The following is a 6,743-nucleotide window of genomic DNA, read 5'->3' as shown; positions in this document are numbered from 1 at the left end:
ATGTGTTGACGTGCCGTAAAATCCAAACAAACAAACAAACAAACTTAATTTTTATAGGCATTTTTCTTTCCTGAAACTGATTCTTATAAGCATTGATTATTTGTCATATAATACAGTCACATATAGGTGTTATTTTCTAGATATCCCAAACAAGTTTGGAAATAGGTCTGGCAATCGCTTTTGCAAAAACTGTAAAAACAGTCACTTACAAAAATAGTATCATTTGTGACAAACATATATTCTAATCAGTAAAACTCATAGTAAAATAGATAAGTCCAACACGGCAAAATTGAAGATGTTGCAGGCTCGGTTTTATTGAGCCTGTTCATGGACGGTACTGGAAAGTGAAAGTTACCGTCCACGCCCCATAGCACCGGCTTAAGCAGAATTCAACATTTAAACATGAAATGGAAAAATTTTGAATCTAAAAACATCCGCAGATGTTTTCATACGGGGGGGGGTAAGCCACATTCGTTTATGTATGTGCTGCAGAAGTAAAAATTATTGAAATGTATCCTTTTTCTAAAAATCAAAAAAAAAAAAAAGATTTATGACAGCCAAAACATGAATGTCATCAAACATAAAACTGCATGAATTATCGTATATGTCATATGTTGTAATAAATAGTTGAGTAGGTTGGATATCATCTAGGAATTTACTGTTGTTTGCAAATGTTTAAGTTGTATATCATCTGTTGTGGTTGGCAGTTTATCATTCATTCTATAATATGAAAACAGATTGGTCTGACAAATTCATTTTATGTCTAAATTGATTAATATCTCTATAACCTTAATTGCTTGATTGAATTATACCACAAACCACGTAATCTATTAAATCATTTTTCTGCTTCTCACAATATCTGAAATTTGTGCTCATATACTTACATGCATGAATAATATGAAGGCCACCAGTTGCTTGTAAACAATAAGTTTACATAGACCTTCTCATTTGGGATTCCCGTGGCTTGCTGTTGACAGGTGAGCTTCAAAAACATTATATGTTTTCAAGAAAGCACCAATTGCTACCATTGTGTACCAGTGTCTTAAGTTGAATATACCCCTTTTCTTACTGATTCCATTGATAGTTTAAGTCCCTGTTTGTTCTTGTAGGTTTCCTTGTAGAAGTAATTTAGACCAGAAGTGTCATCAATTTGTCATACAGTTTCACTTTCTTTTCAACATCCCTATAGGCAAGTTCCAGCCGATGACAGAAACGATTTATATTGACCATCTCCGAGTCTTTCTCATTATCGAGCCCAATTCGAATTCCATTTATGTTTTAAGCTGCATCACTACCCATGAAAATAAGCTTTTCTGAAAAATAAATAACAAAATTATATATATACTTTACAAAATGTACATATAATTGATTTTTGTAAGAATGATACATGCTAGAATATGATAAACAAGACCAACAAGGAAAGTTAGAAAAATAAGAAGTTTTTAATATTGATGAGAATAGACTTACTTTCTGTTTCATTAATGTTGTTGTCATTGAATACATCCATAACATGGTCAAAGAGGTCCTGGAATTTTGCTGATTTGGAGAACTTATATTTAAAAACCTTTCAGTCACAACACCTTTAATAGCACTTATATCGTTTCTTGCTGGTCTCCGGAAATGTCTGTGTTTCCGTCCATCATAAATGAAAAAAGAATTGTTATATGCATCAAGTTATATGGTGCTCTGCCTTCAGTCTTAGGTATGAGGTGGAAAAACTGTAGTATCATAAATGTATGCTGTGCCAATATCTTGTTTGTTTTTGTTTGTTTTGTTTTTGTTTTTTTGTTTTTTGTTGTTGTTGTTGTTTGTTTTGCCTTGCCAATTTCCCATAGCCAAACATAGTCTGACGATTTTCTTTTTGCAATAGTATGTACATTTCTCTTTACGTATTTTAACCTTTCTCTTTACGTATTTAAAATAGATAAATACAGAATCCCTAAAGAAAGCCCAACACGGCAAAATTGAAAATGTTGCAGGCTCGGTTTGCTGTCCTGTTTTTGTTTGGGGTCCCCCTGGGCTCCTTGCCATTGGTTCTTGTTGCTGGGTCATGTGGGGGTTGCGTTCATTGAACGCCGCCTTTCCTTGTTGATCTTTTGTTTATCATATTTGATTGAGCCTGTTCATGGACGGTACTGGAAAGTGCAAGTTACCGTCCACGCCCCCTAGCACCGGCTTAAGCAGAATTCAACATTTAAACATGAAATAGTAAAATTTTGAATTTAGAAACATCCGCAGATGTGTTCATACGGCGGTTGTCATGGAACCTTCAATGTGACACTTCCGTGCCATTCCATGAAACCTTTCTCTTTAATCAGACTTTATTTTTTGTAATGTCTTTCCAGCAACTGAGTGAATTTTCTCAATCGAAGTTTTCTGTCTTGTGTGCTTTTTGTGAATAGCTGATATTTCATGATCTTCGACAGCTGTAGCGCAAATATTTGAACATCCAGTGTTATTCTTTATTTTTTCGTGTTTTTCAACATTTTTACTGGCACTGTCACAGAAATGTATACAGGAGGCAAAGCGCATTTCCCTTTTTTTTACATCGTCATAAATTAATCATTCTCGCCCTTCTTCCTTTTCACGTTAAATCTTCTATGTGGCCTGTGTTTTTATACCCTGTTTTCTTTTCGCTTCTTTCTGATGACGCTAATTTTCTTTTTTTTCCAGGCAAGGCGCCTTCAAAAAACTTCCTGCACTCCATTTGTAATTGTGTTCTGTAAACGGCGATTGTTCGTCTATCAGCCATTGGTTTATTTTACGATATCGACCAATGAAAATAATTTTTACATAATGCGATTTCAAAGAAGAGTACTTTCGCTTGCAGTAATGGAGGAATTCGTCTGTATTAGTCGTCATTGCCTTTGAAAAAAACTATCGGACAGTCGGCCCGAACTTTCGATTTCCGGAGTTAATAGTTTTCCGACATCTGGCGGCTGTACCTGTCGATATCCTAAAAATTTCCCTTCTGCCATCCAGAGGATTAGCAAAGGAACGAATCCTTTTAAGGCATGTTTTAGTGGGTTCCTCTGTTATATATATTTAAAAGCCAATTCTCACAAAATTACAATCTGTACCTTTGTCCCAGATACAATTTTTTGTATGGCGTTCTAGTGCTTTTTTTATCCATTTGTAAAGGAGAATATCAAGAAATTCGATATTTCTGTATTTTGCCATAATGCAATTTGTTAAGTAAAAAGTGTTTTACAATGTAATCATCAGTCAGTCAGAGCCAAACCACATGCCAAACTTAGAACAATAATAGAATAAAGAAAGTTATTAGTTATTAGGAATTACAAACAAAAAATTTATAGATTCGCCTTCTGTTAAAAACGTGGTTTGATGGAGAATATCTTAGCGCTAGAAACAGTTTTCTAGAGCATTTAAGGATTTTAACAACTGTAAATAAACTGTTAGACGTAAAATTCATTATTGTGAATATAAACAAAAGTACAAGAAGTTGATACAAAAAAAGAAAATTCAGTGAAAGATAAGAAAGTAAGAAAAAATTGAAAAGATTAACTTTGTAAATCAACAGCTTTTTGGAAATATTTTGAAAAGAAGAACTTCAATTCAGGCTGGCATATTCAATTACGCAAAATTATTTCCTTCAAATCTTGAAGATGACATTTTTCATGTCAAAATGAAGAAGCTGAACAGTTTTGTGATTTTGACAGTAGCACTGATAATGATGAATTTGATAATGATAATTCTCCTGACGGTTCTCTCCCTAACCGTTTCCTCCCCTGACGATTCTCTCCCAAAATTGAAATATGCAGACAGTTCTCTCCCAATTTTTATCTTATAAGTTATCTTTTTTTGTTTTGACTTAATCTAATTATATTTCTTAATGAATATTATTAAAATAATGTGTTTGATAATTAAGTGTTTTTAATGTTTTGTTTATCTGAATTTAGTGCATGTAAATTTCACACCCTTTTAAAGTATTTTAATCTTATCAACACCTTCATTGTGGGTGATTAATTATTGGACATTGACTGATATACACCTGTAATTATGTTAATTAATGTCTATTGATATTCATTAATTTGTTTAAATAGCACATAGGGTGTTAACAAATTTTAGAAAACAAATAAGCACAACTGGTATGCAATCACATTTACTTTTTATACAAAATTTCTGAAAGAACATGTAGTCATTAACATGAAACAATATATAATACCAAGTTCAAATCAGCTCTGTTGGATATTTCTTCTGAGATCCTAAATATTTTCAATCACAAAAATATGACTTGGAGTAAAGAATTAATGAAGTTTTAAAAAAATTTATTGAAATAAATAACAAGGAAATTAAAATATGTTAATTAAGTTAGACTTTTTTATTTATATGAATAAAAGGTAATATAATTGAAATAGAATAAATATGAAATCAAAAATTAACTCGAATTTATGCTTTAAGTGTTATTAATTTCATGAATTAAAAATTTTTCATTTTAAAGCTCATTGATGATCATATTACAAAAAATGTAAATTATATCAAAATTATTAAAAAAGATAATTTAATTCTAATACAAAAAACAATGTATGTTATATTAAACAGTCACAGAAAGCCACATTAACTTCAAGCACTCCTCTTAATAGTTTTTACAGAAAGCCACATTAACTTCATGTCACTCCTCTTAATAGTTTTTACTCATCACTTCACATTATTTCAACCTGAAATGTTAATTCTTCACATTGAGGACCATATGCCGAGGCACAGCCTTTAAGCAATTCACTGGTCTGAATATTCCCTGCAGAATAGTTCTTCCAAAGCTCCCTTATCTTTTCCTCAATCTTGCGTGCTGCTGGACGAACACGACGCCTAGAAATACCATCTCTAAGGTGACGCAACTCATATCACACTTCTTCAGCCTCATACTGTAAGACAGGTACCAGTCTGTAAAATGACAAGCTCAAGCCCCCAGCCTTTTGGTTCAATTTGTTGTGCCACCCTGAAAATATTATACCATGGAAACATTAAGTAAATGTTTACATTATACAGTATTCCACACTATTTATATGCAAGTCGACAATGTTCAATCATTAAAATAATTCTCATCAGAACATTTTGTTTTTTGAATTAATGCTAGTTATTTTTAAACTCGTGTGTGTCAAGTGCATTTATTTATTTATGTAGAACTTTATTGTAAAAATATTTTCACAAAATAATTACCTTCACAATCGTTGTTGGTGCGGATGGTAAGACCATACACAGACCATGAATCAATGGTGAAGATTGGGTGGTTCATCCACTGATGTTCCATATAGGAGATGAGGTCATGTAATGGTTCACTGTTTGCTCTTGATGACAATTCTTGGAATGCTGGCTCAATATGTGTGTATGGGAGAAATGGAAGTCCCAGAAGCTGACGGATGTAGTTGTAGATGGTAGCCCGGCGAGAGTATGCTGGCTTCAGTCCCACTTCACTGTGGCACCAGGAAATACCTGTCTTACTGCTAACCAGGCAGCTGAAAAAAATGTGTATAAATATACAAACTTATATAAATTGTTAAATGACTTGTAAACTTTATTTGTAATCAAATAATAACACATATTTTAATACACGATATTTTATAAATTATTAATTTATATGTATTCATAGATTTACTTTCCATTTTTCAATGAGGAAGCTGATAAAGACTCATATTGATATATTTATAAGTTTTTCAAATAGTTTGTCAATGGCATTTGAAACATAACAAGAAGGTTTAATTTGCTTACCTTGCTCAAAATCCATCACAAAGCTTTCAACTGACTTGTTCAAGTGACTGCTTTAGAGACGTCAGCACTTTCACATAGTCTTCTGTTCTTCTCCTCGACATGAGAATGAAAGCCATTGGAACTTGCTTTTCCAAACCCTCGTTATTCTTCACAAAACCATGGACGGATTCAAGTTGACCTGAAGTGAAGGGATCCCCAACAACACGGAAAGTTCCATCCATAAGCCAGCGCTTGCATGTGCTGAGTAGGTCTTGTTGTTCCTTAGTAGCAAACACTAAGTGGCGCGCTGTTCCATTCTTTATATTAGCCACCAAAAAGTCTGGACACTAAAGGAAGTCCATATCAACCACAAAGTCTAGGTCTTTAGGTTCAGCTGGGCGAAATTTTTCTCTTTACCGGTTGGCTTGTCTGGCTAGGCTGTTGGCGATTGGAACACCAGGTTGGTTGGATTGAATATACTCCTTTTGCACATTCTTACTTATCCCAATTGTACTTTTGAAAGGTTGTTCTCTAGCTTCCTTACGCACTTTGACAGAACCCCTAAACCTGTCTTTAAGAGAAGGCTCAGGCCCATGCTGTTGAGAGTTATTACCCCTAAGAAAATCACTTCCCTTCTGCACCACACTGGTATAGCACTTGCATGTAACACTCTGGCTTGAACAAAACCACAAAACTGAGTTCTTTCCTCTTTTCTTTGCATAGTACTTATACCCATCAGATGCCACTAGAAAAGGCTTACCTCTTTTGCTGCCTTTTTCAAACATTGTGAATTCAACCTGAGGCTCTTCAATCAATGTTTGTGACAGAAGTTCCTCAACAATTGCTGTTACACTTGTGTCAGCATGATCAATAATCTGCTGGTCTCTTACATTGAAAGGTAAAGCCATCCTGGAATTTTGTTTCTCTTCCATCCTATCAAGTAATAATATACAGTATCATTAATATATCACCAAAATAAAAATACTTATTCATCAACACCTTTTCACAGATACTTTAATCTTATTTTTTACGCATAC

General features: G+C 33.6%; 1 pseudogene; it reads right to left on the bottom strand.

Annotated features, from left to right (window-relative positions):
- Window positions 1–4,762: 4,762 nt before the first annotated feature.
- Window positions 4,763–6,043, bottom strand: LOC132723171 (uncharacterized; annotated as a pseudogene).
- Between the last annotated feature and the right edge of the window lie 700 nt (window positions 6,044–6,743).

This window comes from Ruditapes philippinarum, unplaced genomic scaffold (genome assembly GCF_026571515.1).
Source record: "Ruditapes philippinarum isolate M1 unplaced genomic scaffold, ASM2657151v2 ctg10018_1_1_1_1, whole genome shotgun sequence".
Lineage (NCBI taxonomy): Eukaryota > Metazoa > Mollusca > Bivalvia > Venerida > Veneridae > Ruditapes > Ruditapes philippinarum.
Note: the sequence above shows the minus strand (reverse complement) of the source record. Positions and strands in the feature narration are given on the sequence as shown.